This window comes from Marmota monax, unplaced genomic scaffold (assembly GCF_021218885.2).
Source record: "Marmota monax isolate L192 unplaced genomic scaffold, Marmota_monax_Labrador192_F-V1.1 WCK01_AAM20220418_F8-fsc00025, whole genome shotgun sequence".
Lineage (NCBI taxonomy): Eukaryota > Metazoa > Chordata > Mammalia > Rodentia > Sciuridae > Marmota > Marmota monax.
Window position 1 is genome coordinate 17,608,967 of NW_026691950.1, and position 21,348 is coordinate 17,630,314.

A 21,348-nucleotide genomic window follows, 5' to 3' on the forward strand; every position below is an offset into this window, starting at 1 on the left:
TCTATCTTCAGGTCTACTGGCTATTTAACATCCATTCAAAACCAAGGCATAGTCTTTGCCTCCATGATGATAGATTTTTTGTTGTGACTCATTCCCCCATATGAATGCTACCCCTTGGGGATTTCCACTTACTTCTCACTTTAGTGTTGTACAAGTGTGAACATGCCTAGCAACTATAATTATCCAAGGATTTTGACAAAGTCCCTCAGTGGTTGTTATCATGCTTATTAAGTTTGTGAACAAATTTCTATCTCCTGAATTAATTTCAGTCTGAGTTGATATCTATCCGGAACCAGTTCCTCTTCCGTTATCTGCTCACTTAGAACTCTTCCTTTTTACCAGTCAGTCATTTTTCTTCCTTGTGAGTCAGCTCAGAAACACATATTTTTTTTTTCTGATTTATTCTTCATCCTTCAGTATTATCCCTGCTCTTCAGCACTGATGGTTTCCTTCATTATCACCTTTTAATTTCTATCCCTTCTTACTGCACTTTTGTGTTTTGTACATGGTGAAAGAATGGGATGGATAATGTATACAAAGTAACTGAAATTGTAGCATGTAGTTAAAACACATTTGATTAAAAGATGATGTTGTGGACTGTATGAATGGTATTACCTGACTGCGAAGTCCATTTGCTGCTGGGAGCCACAGCTGATATCCCATTGTGCTTGAACACCGACTTGCTTACATCTGTGAAGTTTCTAAAGTGGAAGGTTCTCAAGCAAAGATCCTCTATTTTGAACCAGCTCGTAGGGTACAGAAGTTATAGTATGCACAGAATAGTGCACTAGAGTTCCTGGAAAGATTTGGCTAGTTCTTTTATAAATTGGTTTTTGTGTTCTTCTTATTAAGCATCTTGTGTTAGCTTTTGGACACTATAATAAAATCTTAAAAATAAAAACTTAAAAAGAGAAAAGGTTTATTTTGGTTCACAATTTTGAAGGTCTCAGCCCATGATTAATTGACCCTGTTTCTTGGGGCTTGTGGCAAGGTAGCACATCCTGGCAGGAATTTATGGAGGAACAAACTGTTTACCTTATTGCCAAAAAACAAAGGAAAGAGAAAAGGGCTTAGGCCACATGATCTTCTTTGAAGCCATACTCCCCAAACTAAACACTATCCACGAGGCCCTGCCTCTTAAAGGTTCCACTATCTCCCCATAGCACCACATGGGGCATGAAGCCTTTAACAGGTGAGCCTTTGGGGGACACTTAAGATTCAAACAAGATTGATAAAGTGCTTGCCTAGTATGTGGGTGGCCCTGGATTCAATCCTCAGTACCCACATCCCCAAAAATCTGAATTATGGCACATCTGTTGATTTTATCTATCTTCCATTGTATGAGCAAGAGTGTCATAAATGAACTTGCCAATTGCCTTGTTGAAACCAGTTGGACTTTATCTTTCTCAATTTCCTACTATACATGTCTAACATGTTCAGAAAGTATAGAATTATAGTCAGTGATAACATTTTTGATTATTTTCTCTGAAGGGGATATGAATTATTGTGTTATATTGTCAGGAAGATCTATTAAGCTCATTTATTTTTCACAACCATGTTATAAAGAAAGACTGTTATTACTATTTTACAGTTGGAATCTAAGATCTAGTAGTGGAAATTATATGACTAGATCATATGGATAGGAGATGAGCCCTGGAAGTTTAACTTAGAATTCTCTTAACTATTGCACTTTACTCTCTCTCTCTTATTACTTCATTTGAGTTAACTTGTAGTTAGTGTATCCAGGATAACACCTAGTAAACAATGAGTCCTTTTTTAGCATCCTACCAGTCAATCCCTAATAAGTTGTTATTGAAGCTTTTTAAAGAATAATTTAAGTGTCTCTGTTGGTATTTGGAAGAATTCATTGTTCTGTTCTTTTGCAAGCGGAAATGCCTGTGTCTTGAGTAGGCCTACAGTCTTATGGTCCTTCCTCAATCTTTTCAGTTCCTTCAAAGATTACTGCAGTTTGGGGATCTACTTTGTTAGTCCTCTAAAAAGAATTTTGTCCTTACTCCAATTGTCCAAGGGATTGAAATACTTTTTCAACAATTGTTTCAAAATACATTTTTAGAATATCTTCAGTTTTTTTTTCTAATCAGTGTTTCTCCTGTTTTCCCCAGTCTGGTGGTCATTCTCTGTGACAGAGAATTCTGAGACAATGCGATTTCTAATTGTTTGACTGCCTTTTCTATACTCCTACTCATCCCCTATTGCCTTCTACACTGTCAATCTCAAAAGATGTGCCTCCTATTTCTTTGTTATGTGCTTATTTAAGTATTGTTTTAAACTATAGGTACATTTGTCTTTAATTTAAGCTGATAGAGAATTCAGTGGTGAATTACAAGTTACCTTTCCTTGAAGCAGACTAGATTTCCCGAAAACCACAAAAGAATTTTCTTTGGACTGGAATCAATAATTACCAGCATTTTTTTTTTCCTTTTATATGAGCTAGTAAAAGGACTTGCATTTTCCAGAGCATCTTTTAAATCTTTCAAGACAAATTTCCAAAGGTTAGCTTCCTTTATTTATTTTTTTTGTGGCTAGTTAATGAATACCAAATAAACAGAGAAAGCATAGTTTTACTTGCTTTGCCAATGATTCACTTTATGTTAATCTTTACCTTCCATTAAGCACAGTTTGGAAACAAACTGAGTTTATAAACTCTAAAGATGATTGAGGACACCAGGATAAAAATCACATTTTTAAAATGCAAAGCCAGTTAAATTTTCAGTGCATTTGACTATCTATAGTCTCACATCCTGTCATTTGTATTTATGGAAAAAGAATCTGTGCATTTGAAAAACTAAATTTAATATTTTTTCTATAAAAGTCCTAAAGCTTTTGTGATTCCATTTTTATTTCTTATGTTTAACATTGTCTGTGCATACACTTAACACACATACATGTCAAATTTTAGCATGAATTGAAACATGGAAATTAGAACAGTATTTTTCAGCTGAACACAAAACTATACTGAAAAATCTTAATGTACATTCCATAAAGCTAATGACAAATCTTGCCTACAGTTCCTAAAGGCAGTTTCACTGTAAAATATATTCAGTGCTTTTTTTCCACCTTCCAATATCTTGAATTCCTTAGAATTGAAATACAGTATTTCTATTAAACCCAAATTCCCAAGTCTATCACTGATAAATTTGCCCTCCTATGAATAATATCATTGTAGTCCATGATAGATCACAATGTCAAGAAACTGATCTTGTTTCAATTTTTAACTCTGTTGGAAGAAATAAAAAATTCCGTCTGCTTCTAAGTTTTAGAAGAGAGAAGACAAATATTTTAACCAATAGCTTTAATATTTATTTATAGTTTTTAACTTGTGCTGTTTACCATTGTTATTTTTTAGGCCATCTTTTGATACCAAGTGTATATCATGTGGGAAAATGAACCTATTTAAATTCACAGACCCAGTGTATATTTAAAAATATCAAGATTCTTTGAATTTGGTATTAGACACATTTAATAAGGAAGTTCAGAAACACTTTAAATGTATGCTGTGATTGCCATTTTTAAAGATGAAGAAGCCAGGTGTGGTGGCACACTCCTCTAATCCCAGCAGCTCAGAAGGTGAGACAGGAGGATCATGTGTTCAAAGCCAGCCTCAGCAATGGCAAGGTGCTAAGCAACTCAGTGAGACCCTGTCTCCAAATAAAATACAAAATAGGGCTGGGGATGTGGCTCAGTGGTTGAGTGCCCCTGAGTTAAATCCCCAGTACCCCCCAAATTAAAGTTCAATTCCCCCAAAAAACCTACCATTGATGAATTTTAGTTAACAGGATTATTAGGGTCTTGAAGTAAAAATTAAATGAAAGATGATAATGTTAGTATGTTATCATTGGTATTCTATAGTCATTTTATATGAGTTAAAGATTATTTTGTATCAGTTTTGCATCTATTTTGCTTAATCAAAGTACAGGAGTGTATGTATGTGTGTACTCACATTCAGGCACCTGAGCGCCCACTCCCTTTAGTTAGGAGGCACAGCATTTTGTGTGGGAAATGTGCATGTGGTTCCAGCTGCCCTTTTTTTCTATGCATATGTGAGTATATAAAGCTCTGTGTCCCCTATGCTGTGCCTTCCTACCAGCCCTACTTTCCCTGAGAACGAAATTCTTTCTCTTTGAACCTTAGCCTGGGTGTTTAGCATTTCTATCCCTCTAAGACTGACTGTGGTTATTACAAGGGATCTTGATTATTAGCACTAAATGAACTCCTGGACCTGGTCCCTTGATAAGGTTTGGTCTAGATTTTAGTAGTATGGGCCTCCTTCTATTATCACAGTAGCCCAAAGTGAGGATGTGCATTGCTTTACAAGTCACCATGGGCAAGTGCTAAGGATTGCCTTTCCATCTGCAACATAAGGATCCTGCTAGGAGCTTGTGGGTTGCATATCATGTGGCATATGTTGCATTATCATCCTGAGGTGAATCATATGGGTTCTTAGGGTCAGCAGTTCTGATTAAAGTTTTTGTTCTGCCCTTCTGGGATATGTGACCTTAGGGATGTTACCTCCTTGACCTATTTCTTTCTTTGTATAGTAGCAATAAAAATAGTGCCTACCTCCTGATTGCTGTGAGGACTAAAGAGCATAATGCACACAAAGTGCTTGGATCTATCAGGCACATATTAAGTGCTCAGATGTGATGTTGAAAGTGAATATTGAAATCAGTTTATTATCCTTGACACTCCCATGGTTGTCTAGGAAGTGGAAGAGTAAGCCTATTGTACTGTTCACATTCATTTTTGATAACCACTAGAAATAGAACATCACTCTCTCTGTAAATAATATGTAACTACTTCAGCAATAATCATGTTACTCACATGTCATGCAAATTAATCAAATAACACTGTCTTAGTAAGTATAATTGCATAATATTAAATATTGCAAGAACCATAAAAATAGTCCTCATTTACTTATTTCCTTAAACCCCATATTCAAGATAAGAAGGTACTAATTAGGCCTTTCCTCTCTGTCTTTCCAAAACTTTAAAGCATTGGAAATTTGCCTCGTTAGGTTTTAATATTACTCTATGCACATTTCCTCATCAGCTGAACTTGTCTGAGAACTAATTCATGCTGTATTCCTCTGACATCTATCACCAGAATCCTCTCATTGTCACCTTATCTAACATTAAAAAAAAAAAAAACAAGTCAGATGGAATGAAATGAAATGAAATGAAATGAAAGTTTAATAGAAAGTCACGACAACTGAGAATTGGTCAGGCTTCTTCCTTGTTCTGAGCAACATAAACCTTATGGAACTTATAGATGGTCTTTATTCTCATCATTGAGATCCTTTGGAAATGTACTCCTTGCTTACATGGTCAGAGTATGGAGAAAAGTAAGAGTATTCAGGTTTTGTGTCTTTCTCTTTTATCTGTTGTTTTTCTTCTTTCTGAGCTTGATTGTATTTTAAAATTCTATCTTTCATTTAAAATGTTTGAAGTTCTATTATAAAATGATCCAAATCACTGTGGACTGGAATAGGTTATGAAGGTATAAGCCTGTGGCATATTAGGTTTCCTCTTTGCTACAGTTTCAAAAATCATTACTGTATGATTCAATTTAAGAGACATTTGAATAAATACTTGATATCTAACACCACACTAGGAGCTTCAGAGACTCCCAGTGAAGTATAAAAATGGTTCGCACTACGAAGGAACTTCAAATTTTATTGTGTTTATAAGACACGTATGATTAAATGTCAAAATATATGATAAACATACTAGTTAGAACACCATACATGGTAAGAGTTAGGAGAGAGTAGGATGATTTAGATATTTAAAAATGGTTTTATTGAATAATAAAACTGTAAAGATACAAAATACTTGAGGAGCATCTGGAACCTAATGATGGTTTGGTTTTATGTTATATGGATGAGAGAATAAAGGCTAAAATGAACTGTATCCAGTTACCTGTCTCCTATTAAAGCAGTTAACTAAAAGCTGTTTAAATAATCAAAAGTATGTGTTCCTGTCCTTTTTTTCCTTGGGCTTTGCTTCACTCATGTGATGATAAATAATGGAGTTAACAGAGACTCCAGTGTAGTGGAGTTTATGTCAGAGTGTAGTATTAGCTTAAATCAAGGCTTTCTTAACACAGTGTGGTTTTTGAATCTTCTTTTTGGACAATATCATGCCTTTCTGATTTTGGAAAAGTTATTTAATATCATTTAGTCTCATTTTCTCATCCATAATATATATTAGAGTGGTGATATCAATTAAATAAAATATATGAAAAGTGCTTAGCAGAGTGTATGGCATAGAATATCACAGAATGTACCCTGACACATAGCAATTTAACTATGACTTGCACTCAGAGACTTGTTTAAGAGCTTTGTAATTTTATGCAAATGAATACTTTTTCATTTGTATTTAAGAGAAAAATATACACATATATCAATTTGCCAGAGTATTTTTAAATATCTTAACTATTGGTATTTTGGAACTGACTGTGGTGTGTCTGGTAGTGGTGGAAGGTGATTTTTGCCATGGAAAATTGGCAAATAGTACAAATCAGGAATTTTTGTTTTTTTATAGAGCTGGTTTGCAAGCACAGTGCCAAATAAAGAGACCAATGTTTAAACAAAGAATTACAATAAAGTATGATACAATGCATGATATAGTTACAGTGTAGTATTTGCAAGGACATATAAACTTGGAAGGGAGGTAAAGGATAGCATATCCTTTCAAAATATTTAATACCCAGAAGGAGTTATGAAAGGCTAGGATTTGCCATGCAAAGAGTGAAGATAAAAATATTTTTGGCAGAAGGGAACATGTGTGAAAGTGCAAAGCTCAAAGATTGTTCTTTCAAATAGCTGAGTTCAGTGGGGTTATAGCTTACACTTCAAGGGGAGCTGCAGATGTAAGGCAAGGATGAAATTGCATTGGTAAAACAGAGGTCAGAGAAGGGCTTACTAAACCATGTTTAGAAGGTTTGACTTTCAACATCATTTCTTCTTAAAGGTGCCTATCATAGAATCAATACCTATGAGGATCATCTTAATATGCAACAGTGATAATGATTATTTTAGTGTCATGGTATGTAGTATGATCATTTAACATCTATGACTGCACAAGTATAATATATTTATCTTATGTGTCACGTACATGTTAATATATATGTGTGTGTGTGTGTGTGTGTGTGTATATATATATATATATATATATATAATGTATTATGTACATTTTATGTGTTATGTGAAATTCATTATGTGTCTGAATTCTCCCAGATAATAATATCCCTTTTGAAATTAGTAAATGGAGTCAGTTTGGGATGATTTTATTAAAAATCACTATTGCTGTGTAAATGCTAATCTTAAAATATCTTTTTTTTAAGTCCCAAACTCACTATTGCATTATTTCTAGATTTTACTCTTTTTAGGCAAAATTTACTTTTACATTCTCTAAACAGTGTATTAGTGATCACCATTCTCATAGCTTTTACTTAGTTGGACTGCCTCTTTCCTGGATCAACACCTGAACTTTTCTAGTTATTACCATCATCTTCTTTACTCTGGGCCCTCCTTTTCTAATCATATTTATTTCATCATAGTGTTAAGAGCATTTATCTTTAATAGATGGAATTTGAGGACTTACGTTCCTTCTCTGTATTTTGTAATATCTCCACCTACTCTCCAGAGAATCACAAACCTCTTATCTTTTTTTTTTATTTTGTGAGTTCATTATTTTTGTCCTTTGAAAAACTACAGCCATGCTTAAAAAACTGCTATAACTCAATCAGAGAAAATTACGCCTTTTAGAATATTTAGAACCATCTACCAGCATCTTGGCTCTCAAGTGGTCCAGCAGAGGGAGGTTTCTAAAATAATGCCCAGATACTTTAGGAACTGTGAGTGTTTAAATAAGTTTAGATTCCAAGACAAACATGAAAATTTCACATTTGTAATTTCTGAAATGTGTTGAATGCATTTTTGATATATTTACTTATTAGGTAGATATTGAGTAATTAAATTAAAAAAGTTATGCAAATGTAAAATCATAGCAGAAACAAATTCATTCTCAATTTCTTTTCTGCTCTATTATTTCCTAAATATAATACATAATGTTTTGTTAGTATTACTAAATGAAAAACTGAGTTTATGATATGTAAACTATTTAATAGAAATTGAGCATTGTAGTGAAGATAACCCTGATTTTCACAGAGATAAAACTTAAAATAGTGTTTAAATTCACTTTGGTATTAAAAAAATTCTACTCTTCCTAATGGAAAGAAGCCTAGAGATTGGGGATTAGTCCTTTTAACATTATTTATAATTGAATATAAATTGTAAAGCATTTTTTAATAGAGTACATTTGGGGAAAAATATGGAAAAGCATGATTTTCTTGACTTTTTATCATGTAATTCTTGCCCATTTTTCTGTAAATACATAAACAATTCTAAATCTTACCCATGAGGATCGAATTCTGTCTACCATGAGGTGGCAGAAAAAGCCTTGTGATGTACCAGTAGTCATCAGGATTAGTCAGCTTTTCATGGCTATGCCCAAGTTATCTGAGAAATACAACTTCGAGGAAGAAATTTTATTTTGGCTCACAGTTTCAGAGGTTTCAGTTCATAGTCAGCCTACTCCACTGTTCTGGGCCTGAAGTGAAGCAGAAAATCATGGCAGAAGGGTGAGGTGGGGGAAAGCATCTTAGCTCATGGCAGCCGGAAAGCTGAGATAGAGAAAGGGGCTAGCTACAAGATATATTCCTCACGCACACAGCCCCTGTGACCTGCTTCATATAATCATGCTCCACCTGTCTACATTTTCTCCTACGTTCCAATAGTCCATTCAGCTATCAATGTAGTAATCCATTGATGAGTTCAAAGCCTTCATGATCCAATTGCTTCCCAAAGTCCACTTCTGAACATTGCCGAGTTGGTGAACAAGACTTCAATACATTCATCTTTCAGAGACACTTCTATAATATCATCTAAGGAGGCATTCTGTGCAATGTGGTTGTGACTCTTGTTACTTGGTCAGTTCAATTTCTGTCTGTTAAAAATGTTGGCACTTTCTTCTCAAATGAATGGAGGAGATTTCCAGGATCAAGAAGACATCATTCTGTTGAAATAGTGAGCGACACATTTGTCATAAAGCAGAAGTGCCTGGATTACAGCAAATACAACTACATTGTTGTAGATAAAATAGGCTGCTTACCCATTTATTGGAGATTTTTTTCCCATTTGATCCGGATTAATTTGGTTTATATATATAATATATATTTAATAGATAGAAACCATTCTGAGATAGGCTGGTTGGTAACCTTGAATATCTGTGTGGTGTATACATGACAAAAGAAACAAGTAGATTTTTAGGAACTTTTCACAGTAGTAACAGATGCAGTCAGACTGGCCAATATTGAGAATTACTTACTGCTCCATAAATAATTGTGGTTGGTTTCTAACTTTGGTTTTATTCAGCCTAATAACAAGTATTGCGCTATAGATAATTGTTGACGGTTGCAGACTCTGATTTCATTCAATTAAGCTGGTAACCTTTTAAAGAAACTGCTTGGGAGAAAGCCAAGAAATCCAGTCAACTGATTTTTAGGGGAACTGAATTGAAATTGTCTTAGCCTAGAAAATGTTCCATGTAGGCCACAGCTGTGTTAATTAACCTTTTTCTTTAACTATCCTCTCTACAGTTAGAATCCCAAATGGGCAAACATAGCAAAGAACCATGTTATCTAGATTTAGATTTTGCTCAGAGTGATTATAATCTTGGAAAAACATTACAAAACAGGTTTAAGACACATAATTAGATTATAAAGGATGCTCTTTCTGAAAAATATCAAAATTCAGATTCTCTTTCCTTTTCTTCCTTCTAAAATTATCCACAAGTGAATCCAATAAAAACAACAACAAAACATGCATTACACAAAGGTTTGCTTTCTTTATGTCAAGTTATAAATCTGTAATGACAGCTATTGTGCTTGTAAGATACATTAGGAAACTTGGTCAGACATATTTTTTTTTCCTAATGAAATGGGGAATTATCACTTAGAGCAGTGTACTTGACTTATGGCAAACAGTGCAAGGACTGGGATTTTGTTTATCTTCTATGTTCTCTAGAATGTGGGTGGAAAAAAAGATAAATTGTGTTGAAAGTATACATTGTGTGGTGGTGATCATGGGCAGTTCCTTAAATAAAGCCTTATGGAGTAAGTACAAGAATAAGCTGGAAAGGTCAAGGTCATAGGTCCCAGTGACCATGTGTGTTGATAAAAAGCATCTTAGGTTTCTTGGCTACAGTGTCATCTTTAAAATTGTACTATTGATCACTGCAGTAAGAGACAAGGGAATATTGGTGAAATTTCAAAACCATCTACATCTACCTGGGAAAGAAAGGAAGAGAAAATTATAAACTTTTTAAAACTTGCTTCTTTGCATGTTGGGGATATAGCTCAGTGGCAGAGCATTTGGCTACCTTCTGAAGCTAGGATTAACCCACAGCAACACAACACACAACAAAATGTGCTTCGATGGGGATATAGCTCAGTTGGTAGAGTGGCTACCTTGAATGTACAAGGCCTTGGGTTCAATCCCCAGTACCATAAACAAAACAAAAAACCCAAAACTTTCTGATTTAATGATCAGTAGAAATAGGTGTTATCTTTGTAAAGAGTATTTGAGTTATTTTTTAATTAATTGCATCAACTAATAATTCTATATTTCTGGGTAATTAAGTTCTACCAAAGAACAACTGGCTAAAAATTATTAATGAATATTGGGTTTTACTAAGTGCTTCTTTGTTGTCTGTTGATGATTTTTATTGATCACATCACACAATTGAAGGATTACTTTCAATGTGGTTTTGACTTACTGACTTTTCTCCATGCTTCATGGTGGGGTTGGCGCATGCCTTATGATTCTAGGCTGTATCGTCTACATTTTCTCCATACCTTGATAGCACCAGTTATTGTCTTTTATTGGACCAAAGTAAAAGGAGAAGAATAATTGAATACAGTGGCTTTGAAATGCTCCAGAAAAATGTAGTGGGTATATTTCATGTTGTAAAAAACCCTCTAATCTCTGTGGACAAAAGTTTATTATGTAATAAGAATATAACGTTGTGAATTTTGGTAGGTGAGAAAACAGTGAGATAATTGGATAAAACATTCAAGATTTGAAATTTTCTAATTTTGAAAAAGTAAAAGTGAATAACAAAAAGTGCCGAGTCAAACTGGCTTTTGAATAAGAGCAATATAACATACTGTGGAGGTCAGTCATTTCTAGCAAGTGGGAGATCATGGTAAACACAGTAAGATGATGTACAAAATTAGCTCCAATCTATGGTTGTTAACTTTTAGTGCAATTTAAATAAATAAAAAAAAAGATCTTCAAAATTTGCATTTTGGAATTTATCTTTTTCTTAATCCATGCAAAATCACCTATCAATAGGTGTTGGTATTCTGGGAAAATTACCAATGGTGGTGTTAATATGCAATCTTGATACATTAAAATCTGAATTTTTCTTAAGTCTTTATGTATTTTCAGAACTTTTATTCAGGCAGTTTTGATGACAAACTCAACTGTAATTTCCATTTCAGGTAGTCTACTTTATTTTGCCCTGCAGTGATTTTGTCTGTGACTCCATTTCCACGCACACTCTAGCCATCCTGCTCAGTTAAATCCTGTGCTTATCTTTAGGGTCTTTCTGACTTTGGACTTGGTTCTTTGTATCATCATTGCTTTGGCTTTGAGATTACTTCCGATAGAGAGCTCTGTTTTCCAGCCTTTTTCTATTTGCTGTACTAATATATTCTTACATATCAAACTTTTTTTATATATATAAGGGAAATCTGATCCTTCTCCAATTTTTTTTATGCTTGACCCAAAATGTTATTGTTCTAAGTCCGTAATTAAAGTTAAGTGATTAAAGTAAACCATGGAAAAATATTTTTACATCATTCTTTAACAGTAAGATAGCAGGAACACCACTTCAATAAAGCAGTGGAGAGTTAAGTGTTCAAAATGGTGGCACTAATAACACGTTTTTCATAACAAAAATATGCTGGAGTATTGCTAATCAATAAATTTTAATTTTGTTTTGAACATTATTTTTTGACTATTCTTAATTTTGATCTACATATTAGACTTTGTCTAAGTATTATAATACTGAGTATAAAAATAGCTTTGATGTACTCAATGCCATATTTTAAAAAAACTTTAAAAAAAAATTTAAAAGACGTAGGCTTACTCAAACAGTTTGTATAAATGAAGGAAGTTATAGTCTTAACTGGAAAATTAAACTTGCAACTGTACTTGAATATATTTATAATAACCTTTTTAAACAAAATAAACATCTAATATAATAAATTGCTTGAAAGTGACATATGTATGAGTTGCCAATCAGCATTTTCTTATTTTTTAGAAAGATCACTGCTGCAGCTTAACTGAATAAAAGTCTCTTGACCTTCCCTTCTCCATGATTTATATGGGTTGGATAAGTTATACGGCGAATACTTATAATACCACTGTACCATCATTGATTTCAGAGGCTGGCCAACTTGCAGGCATTCTCCCATTTTCCACTAGTGTATGATCCTTGGAGATTGAGGAGGCTCTTATTTCATCCATTTGCATCCAGTCAGTTTTCTCATCTGTCTTTTGATTTCAGCTTACTTAAAAGCTACCTTCAACACTTTAGTACAGGCTTGAAAACACATTTAAAATGAATTGATATTGCAAGCTTAATCAGTAAAAATGCTTTACCTCTCCTAGTACCATGATGCAGTAATAAGAAAACAATAGTGCCCCCACAACAAAGGTAACTCCTTCTCCTCCTTCTCCTCCCCTTTCTCTTCCTCCTCCCTCTGATGTCCTGGCTTACAAAACCTGTGAGCCTCTCTATTAAAAGGCAAGCTATGCATGGACTGAAGGTCTATTTGTTTCAGAGATTCCGAGACAGCCTCATCTCTCTCATACTGAAGTAAGTTATGGAATATATTAGTTATCTTTACTTTTTACACACATACATACATACCAAATCAAAAAAGTTTTATGGAGTAGATAAGCATGCTCCTAGTATAAAATCGTGGCAGGGAAAAAATTGATAACTGCCCTTAAAATTACCAATATGCATTGTTGTGAGACTGGTCATAGTGTAATTTTTTATGATTCCATATAAATATGTGACTGGTTTTCTAAAACATGGATTCACATTTTACAGAGTTTATAAGATTTATTTTCCTTTGGTTATTAATTTAATTTATTCATTAAACAAAAGGAACAGTAGTATAGGTAATTTTTTTGGGGGGATGTCTCAGTTAATTCTGCTTCAGATCTTTTGAAAGTGTTTTATATTTGAGTGGGCAAGGTTAAATTTTTGAAATATAAGTCACAGGCTAAATATTCCAACTTAAAATAGTTGCAGCTTTCCTTCCTTGATTTATTTTTCCCTCTGTGTTGATGCAAAATACAAAACTTTATTTCCAGAGGAATTTTTATCTCTTTTATTTGCTGATTAATCTAGCCAAATATACATTATCTTATTATGTTTTTTTTTAGTGTAGGGCCTAATAAAGTGTAAGAATTTCTTTACACTCTGCTGTTTATTTGAAGTAAATACAAAGGTTTGAGGAAGATAATGTATCTTAATTTCCTCTGGAAATGCTGTATGAAATATTGAACATCTAGCTGCTAGCATAACCATTTTACTGCTAATAACCAAATCTGGAGAGAAAAAAAATGGCCTCCATCTTTTTCATTGTATTTCAGTTGTGTGTGACATATTAAAATATGACAGATATTTGGAAAAAGACATTATAGAAAATTAAATGTTAAACCTGCAATGCATCATTTTATTAATTGAGCAAGATTATTTCTTGAGAAATAGTGCTACTAGACTATGGAAAATATACAGTTGGGTTTTTCAAAAGATAACAACTATATTCTTGAAGACTAAGAACATGTATTTTCAGAGTACTGTTGTAAAAATTGGAAATTTCATTAACTTTCTCATTATTTACCCTTAAGGAGAGGATGGGAAGTGATAGTGTGTCCACTCTTTCTTGAGCCTTCAGACAGTAACCTGTTCAATTAAAAATTCTTGTTAGGTCAGACATAATGGATTCTTGTTGTTACTTTAGTATTTATTCAATGAAAGAGATCAATATTTGGAGCCCCAAGGGAGCTGCACTGATAAGAGACTCTGCAGTAAGTCTCTCTGTTCATTATAAACTTTTGCTGGCAGGTGAAGTATCTGCTGTATGACTAATTTTAATTTGAATATTGAGGTAGGATGAAAATTCAGGTATTCTCCCTTTATTATTTTCTCCCTCTATTATGGTACAAACTCCTTGTCTAAAGCATTCAGCACTCCCTTTCCTGTCTTGTACGTGCTCTTTCTAGAAGGGATTTCTAAAAGAGAATTTGAGAAAAATGTCTGATTTTGAGAAATTTAGCCATCATGCACTTGAACCCATTTGTTTCAAGTTTGAATAGATTAAATCTTATCAGAGTAGTATGCAGACTAGTTATACCAGATAGGTAGAGAAATAATCATTCTTTATTATCATAGTCATCTTGCCAAGTTTTAAATGTGTCTGTGTTTAAATTTAATGAAACTGATTTGAGATTTTTCTAAAGCATGGCATTAAATGAAGCCATAATAAAATCTACTGTGCTTTGCTACTTCAGATACTTTCCAAATATGGCCTAATGCTCTATTCAAGTAATAATGTCATTTGCAGAACAAGCTGTCAGATTCAACTAGCTCTAGATTTGGCTGGAGCTATTATTTTGAAATTAAACCAAGATGAAGGTTTCTGCCTTCCCTTCAACAGAACCTTCCTCAGACCATCATGTTTAATCTCACAGATGATTTATTAACTCATGATTTTAATTCATCCGAACACAAGATTTAAATCAGATCATAGATTTGAAAGCTGGCAGAAACCTTCACAAATCATTTTATTTTGCTGCCTTATTTTACAGATGAAAAAACAGACCCAGAGAAATTAAATAGCATGCTCAAGGTTTGATATATATCAAATTGCTTTGAAAATTAGATCCTTTTTCTGTTTTCTTTTCAAAATAGTATGAAAAGAGATTTTAAAATGCATATAAGAAACAATAACTGTTTTAAGTTAGTTTGTATAAGCTTATTTATTTTCAGATCACAATTTATTTAAAGGTATTATAATACAAATAATTTAGACCACTGGAGTTTGCAGAAATAATAATACTTAAAGGTCAGAATATGTAAAGGTTAAATATTAGAGGTCCAGAAATAAGAGTTGTAGCTTTTAACCCAAAATTTAAAATTGTAGGCTCTTATATGCTGGGAATTTGTCTGTCATGTTTTCATAAAAGAAAAATTTAAAGCTTCAAGTACTCACAAAATGTTCTTGCTGTACTGATTAAATTAAATAAAACAAGAAAATTTTGGAGATTTTACATGTGGTTAACACCAATGTTTCCCACATTGGAATGGCATTATTTTTAATTTTTAAAAGTAATACTTTTTTGTTAACAATCTTATATGAAATATATCTCAATTTGAAATTAGACATTATTTTAAGCATACATCTGTGTAATCATAAATATATCGGAAGAGTGACAACTATACTAGTTTAGACTTCTCTGGAGGACAATAGTGTATTAAAGAGATATAAGATGCACAGTAGTTGGAGGGGTTGTCAGGAAATTGGCACTATCAGAAGCATGTTTATATTATTGCTGCCAATAGGCAGACTGAATGTAAGAATGATCAAGAAATGTAAAATATCCTGATAGCTGCCATTCACAGAACCCAATGAAGTAAGCAAGCCAGCACTTAAAAAAATTTTTTTTTCTAGTTGTAGAGAGGACAGTATTCCTTTATTTTATTTCTTTATTTTTATGTGGTGCTTAGGTTCAAACCCAGTGCCTCACACATGCAAGGCAAGCTCTCTGCCACTGAGCTATAGCCCAGCCTGGCAAGCCAGCATTTTCATAAACATGGAGTTCAGTGCTTGCAAAAAAAAAAAAAAAAAAAACAAAACCTGATTTTCTTTTAATGACTTTGCTGGTCAGTTCCTCTGTTGCCCATTTCCACGTCAAGACTCAATTTTGGAAAACCTGATCTTGTGGTTTCCAGGATTTTTTCATATCATGCATATAGAAAATGAAATTCATGTGACATACATTTCTTAGTCCATCGACTCATTATTATAAAACAAGAAGACCTGTGGTTAGGAAAGAATAGTAAGCAATAGCAATTACTGAGTCCTTTAATGTGAAAGAGAAATATATGACAGCATTTCTTAAAAAAAACAAACACTTAAAAATAGATACTTTTTTCATATATATATATATATTTCTCTTTCATATATATATATTTCCATTTAATACTTAGGGAAATCCAGCTTCAGAGTCTAAGTCAGGACACTGCAAACTCAAGTAACTTTAGGGACCAAAAAGGTAAAATGAAGTTGTGAAATTTCTACATGCTGTAAATTTTTGCTCTTCACTGTTGTATGGCATTGAATGTCTAAGGCCTTGCTCTTCACGATTTGACAGAAATGAATGTTACCTTGTTTTTCAAATATACCATCTCACAAGAGGCTTTCGTGTGGCATTAAGAACTATAATTACTCTAAATATTTCTGTAGCTCATAATAAGACAATTGTTAAAATTTCTTAGTATTTTAGACCTTAAGATAAATGGAAAAAATTGGCAGGATTAAATCAATGATTCATAGTACTTTATATACATATCAATGTGAAGTTCTTCTTTATGAGACTGATTCTGTGGCATTTAATAAAGTAAATTATTAAAGGAAACAGAGAAACCTGGCTCCTTTTTGGAACTCTGTGCTGAAGCTCGTCCCAGAGCCAATTAATTAATGGCAGCATACTCACTGCTTTTGAGCTGTTAAACAGCATTCATGACCAGCCCAGAATTATTGTGTAAGGGGACCTTTCTCAACTTGGATGGAAGAAGATATCCCTTATCACTGGAAAAGGTGGATTTTTAGATATCAGAAACCCCTCTAGACTTCTCTTTGAGCTAAATGGTGAAAGGGTGTCTTTTTTCCTAAATGCATTCTCATCAGAGAATGAATAGATGATATGTAGTTTCATCTAATTCCAGATGCTTGCTGTGCATTTGTAATGTTTAAGGCAAAGCAAGAAGACGGAAAATAATATATCTGTTTTAAAAAGAACCCCTTTGTGTACATTAAATTTACTAATTCAGGAAAAATACATTTTAAGTGTTTGATATTTGTGAGGTGTTCATGTAATGGGATAGATTCACAGTCAGTTCTATGTAATTTGATTATTTGGGAATCATTTAGAACACTTGATTTCTTTAAGTTATATTGTCCTGCAGAACACTTAAAACATTCTACTTTCCCATACACATTAATTGCTATGTTAAAGCAGTGCTTCTACAGAGATTTTTTTTAAAGATATGGTTTTATGATTCTGAGTTTAAAATTTTTGTGTATCCATGTTTTGGATTTTAATGAAAAACCAAAAATTTTAATGACTTAAATCATTATGCTCAGATGTTATAAGTCCTATGTTTTAAAAATAAAAGAAAGTGAATCTAAAAAAGGGGAGATAGACTAATATCTTAAACTTCTCAGATGGCATTAAAGATAGTAAGATTAATATTGCATTCAATTCTTACATAAAAGCAATGTCTGTGTTTGCCCTGAATTACATATAATGAGGCTTTAGGATAGATTTCACTTTTTAAGCATTTTCTTAAGTAAAAAAAAAAAAAATGCAGTTGTGTGTTTCATTATGAGAAATACCCTGTTCTAACATTCCTCCTTACATATGGGATATACTGTTATGTCCTCTTCAAGGACACTACAGTTTAATGCTAAGCCAAGCTCACACTAATTCTGCTTTTTATTGACATACATATATTTGGAATTGAAAACTAGGTTTTGAATGACCTTACTTATCAATATTATTGACTTTATTTTGAAATTTTTGAGAAAAGAATCTTCATTGAAAATAAAATTTCCTTAGTGTGTAATCAAATTTCTGCTAAGTGTTCAGATTGCTGTACAAAGCATAATCTACTTAGATGATAGTTGAAGATAAGTGAGATCTGCTTTACCATTAGGTGGTGTTCCAGAGTGCTGTAGGGTGTAATAATGTAGATTTTAGACCCAGGGCCTGACTTCCTTCTGCCTTGCTAGCTCTGTGACTCTGGGGAACTTATTTACACTCTGTACATCTCAGTATCCACATTGGTAAATGGGATGATGGTAAAGCTTACTTAAGATTATTTAGTGGGTGGAATGAGAAGTTTTATGTAAATACTAAAATAATTTCTGGCTTAAATGTTAGTTCTTACTATTTTCACCATTACTTGTTTTTCACAGAGAATAAAGACACATGTTGACCCACTCAAGACCAGATTTTAGTTTACTGTTGTTGAATTTAAGTGTTTTGCCATGGAAAATAAATATTTAAATAAGGCCACCGTCATTACTCTGAAGCTCTCTTTTCCCAAGAATGGTTTAAAGGAAATTGTGCAATATAGTTTCCTTTTCCCATCTGGCCGAGGCGAGTCCCTGTAAGACATGCTATCCTGAATATTGACAAAACTGGACGTAGTCTAAGTGACAGCGTCATGCTCCACTCTGGTCTAAATATGCCCATGCACCCAGTCTTCTCTGCAGGGATTTCCCACTTGCTGAAAAATATATTTTTCATGTAGAGGCCATGTGGAATGTTTTGTGGCATTGAATTGCTGCCATCTGTTTCTTAGCCAGTGTTAAAGACAAAGGAAAAAAAGCGACAATAGAAAAATGTAAGTGTAGTTTTACAAAGCTGTTGTTCACCCCCCTTCCCCCATCCTCTAACTTGGGGTGGATAAGGCAAAAATGGCTTTGGACACCAGTTCAGATTCACCATAGCTATGTACAATAAAAACATTTAGAGTTCGTAACTGATGCTTTTACCGTGAACTAATATTTGCCCTCCTCACAGGGAATTTGTGGAACAATCTTTAATTGAACTTCACAATATTTACCTAATGTATATTTTAATGTGTATTTCAAGGATATTTTTTCCCATAAAAATTTCTATTCTTAGGGAAAAAAACAGTGACATTTTTTAAAGAGAAATGTGCATAAAGGTTTGAAGACTGTAGAAATTATCTTTCAATGAATAATCTATTTCCAGATTTCTAGTTATAATAAAGGGTGCTAAGGTGACCTGTATCTTTTTATTAAAAGGCAAAGCTATATGCAGCATAAAAAATGAGCAAAGAATTAAGAAACCTTAAAGTGCATCTGTAACCATATTAGAGAAAGAAGGTACAGCGATTTGAGTGGCTTTGGCAAGAAAAAGTTAGCTAAAGTGTGGAAGTCTGAGAAATATTTGATGACAGAGTCCTGGCATGAATAATTTTTCCTACCTTTCATCATGAGGAATCTCTAACAGTTTAATGAGCACATATAAAAATGATAAATGTTAACATTATTATATAAACCATGGGGAGACTGCCATCTCCATATGAAGTTCTGAAGTTAGTTCCAAATGGTATCCCATTAGTGGAAGACAAAAGAAAAGAATACATTATGAGCTTTAAATAGTGTTGGCACCATGTTGAAAACTTAAGATTGCCTGAGACACTGAATTTCCATGCAGTCTGAGCTGTTTATTCTGTGTCAGTAACTCAGACCCTCAGTATTTAGCCTAGAACTCCTCAGTAAATGTGTTGGGTGATTATTGAGAATGGACAATTTAAAAATAACATGTATAGGTTTCATGATGTATCTTCTCTGTATGTTTCTTTGATTTTTTTCTTTCTTTCTTTTTTTTTTTTTGGTACCAGGGATTCAACTCAGGGACACTTAAATACTGAACTACATCCCCAACCCATTTTTTTGTATTTTATTTAGAGACAGGATCTCACTGAGTTGCTTAGTGTCTAGCTTTTGCTGGGGCAGGCTTTGAACTCAGGATCTTCCTGCCTCAGCCTACCAAGCTGCTGGGATTAGAGGAGTCACCCACCTTGCCCAGCTATGTTCCTTTGGTTTTCAGTGATACTTAGAAATTTGCTTCCAGCTTTGCCACTCAATAGTTTGTAACCTTGAACAAGTTACTTTGTTTTCTGGAGTTTACTATTCTTTCTGGAAAACAGTGGTCTAGAATTGCAACTGAGGGCAGCTGTAGGTCTCAGGACTACCCATTGCCCATATAACTGGAGCGAGGTGATTTTTCTTTGCCAAGTACCTGTTGTACTGTTCAAGTGTGCATTTCACTCCCTTGCATTATCAGAGTCACTATCTGCAATGTGAGTTTATCTAAGGGTGGTAATCTTGCCTTTATCAACTTGAATGGTGATGTCAAAGTACTTTTAAAATACCTAACAAATGCTTTCTTCAATAACAACAAAAAGCTACTCTCAGTAATAATTAAGTTTCCAAAAACATTCGACAAGTGTGGTGGCTTAAACAGTATATGCTTTTATTTTAATAAGATGGGCATATCTGGATTCATGTTGATAAGGTATATACTATCTTGTTAACATGGAATTCCAGATAAGCATTGGGCCTCTAGTTTTTCTGTTTGCTCCACAAATGTACAATCTATCTGGTTTGCAAGATTTATATCACAACGTTCTTTAAAATTCAAAGTGGATTGCTTTAGCAGGAACGTGCATTTTTAGTTTACCATAGACATCACCACTTCCCATTACTTCTTCCCTGCCCACTTGCCTCATTTATATAACCTGCCTGATCTCTGTAGGCTCCTGAGTGTGAACCATGTCTAGACAGATCAGGACTGGGCATTTGGTTACTTACTTATCTAAAACAAAAGTGATGTCTTTTGGCCTTAGGGGAGACCCTGTTGAATCTATTTATTTTCTTAAAAAATAAAAGTAGAAAATGAAATAAGGATTAAAGAAGTAGACATTTGTGACTCAAGTTTAATTAATTTTTTTCCTAAGCATTAGATCTAAGACTGTGTACCACAGGCCAAAGACAGATGGTAGGGAAAAGACAGTAAATGGGCATCAGCATTCATGAGAAAATTGTGCAGACCAAAGAAATACGGCAGGGTTGCTCTGGTGAAATGAGGACTAGAGCCCTGTGGCGAAGACTGTTACACAGAGGAAGTTGATTATCCTATTCTGAAAATCAGTTCATTTAAATAAAGGTCAAGCTGCTAGGGAGAAAGGAATATATTTTGCTTTCAACATTATCTGCAATAGGTTGCCATCCTAAACAAAAGGGGCTTTTCCTGCATCATCTCTAGAGCTTCCTTGACAAACTCCATTACAGGTATGTCATCCATAAGTCTAGACATTGTTAATCCTGTTAGATTTCAGTCTGTCTAACTTCTTGTGTTGGTAC

General features: G+C 33.7%; 1 protein-coding gene across 22 annotated transcripts in view; it reads left to right on the forward strand.

Moving 5' to 3' along the window:
• Adgrl3 (adhesion G protein-coupled receptor L3) overlaps positions 1 to 21,348 on the forward strand; it is a 785,567-nt gene that overhangs the window by 53,843 nt on the left and 710,376 nt on the right. The window lies entirely within an intron of this gene.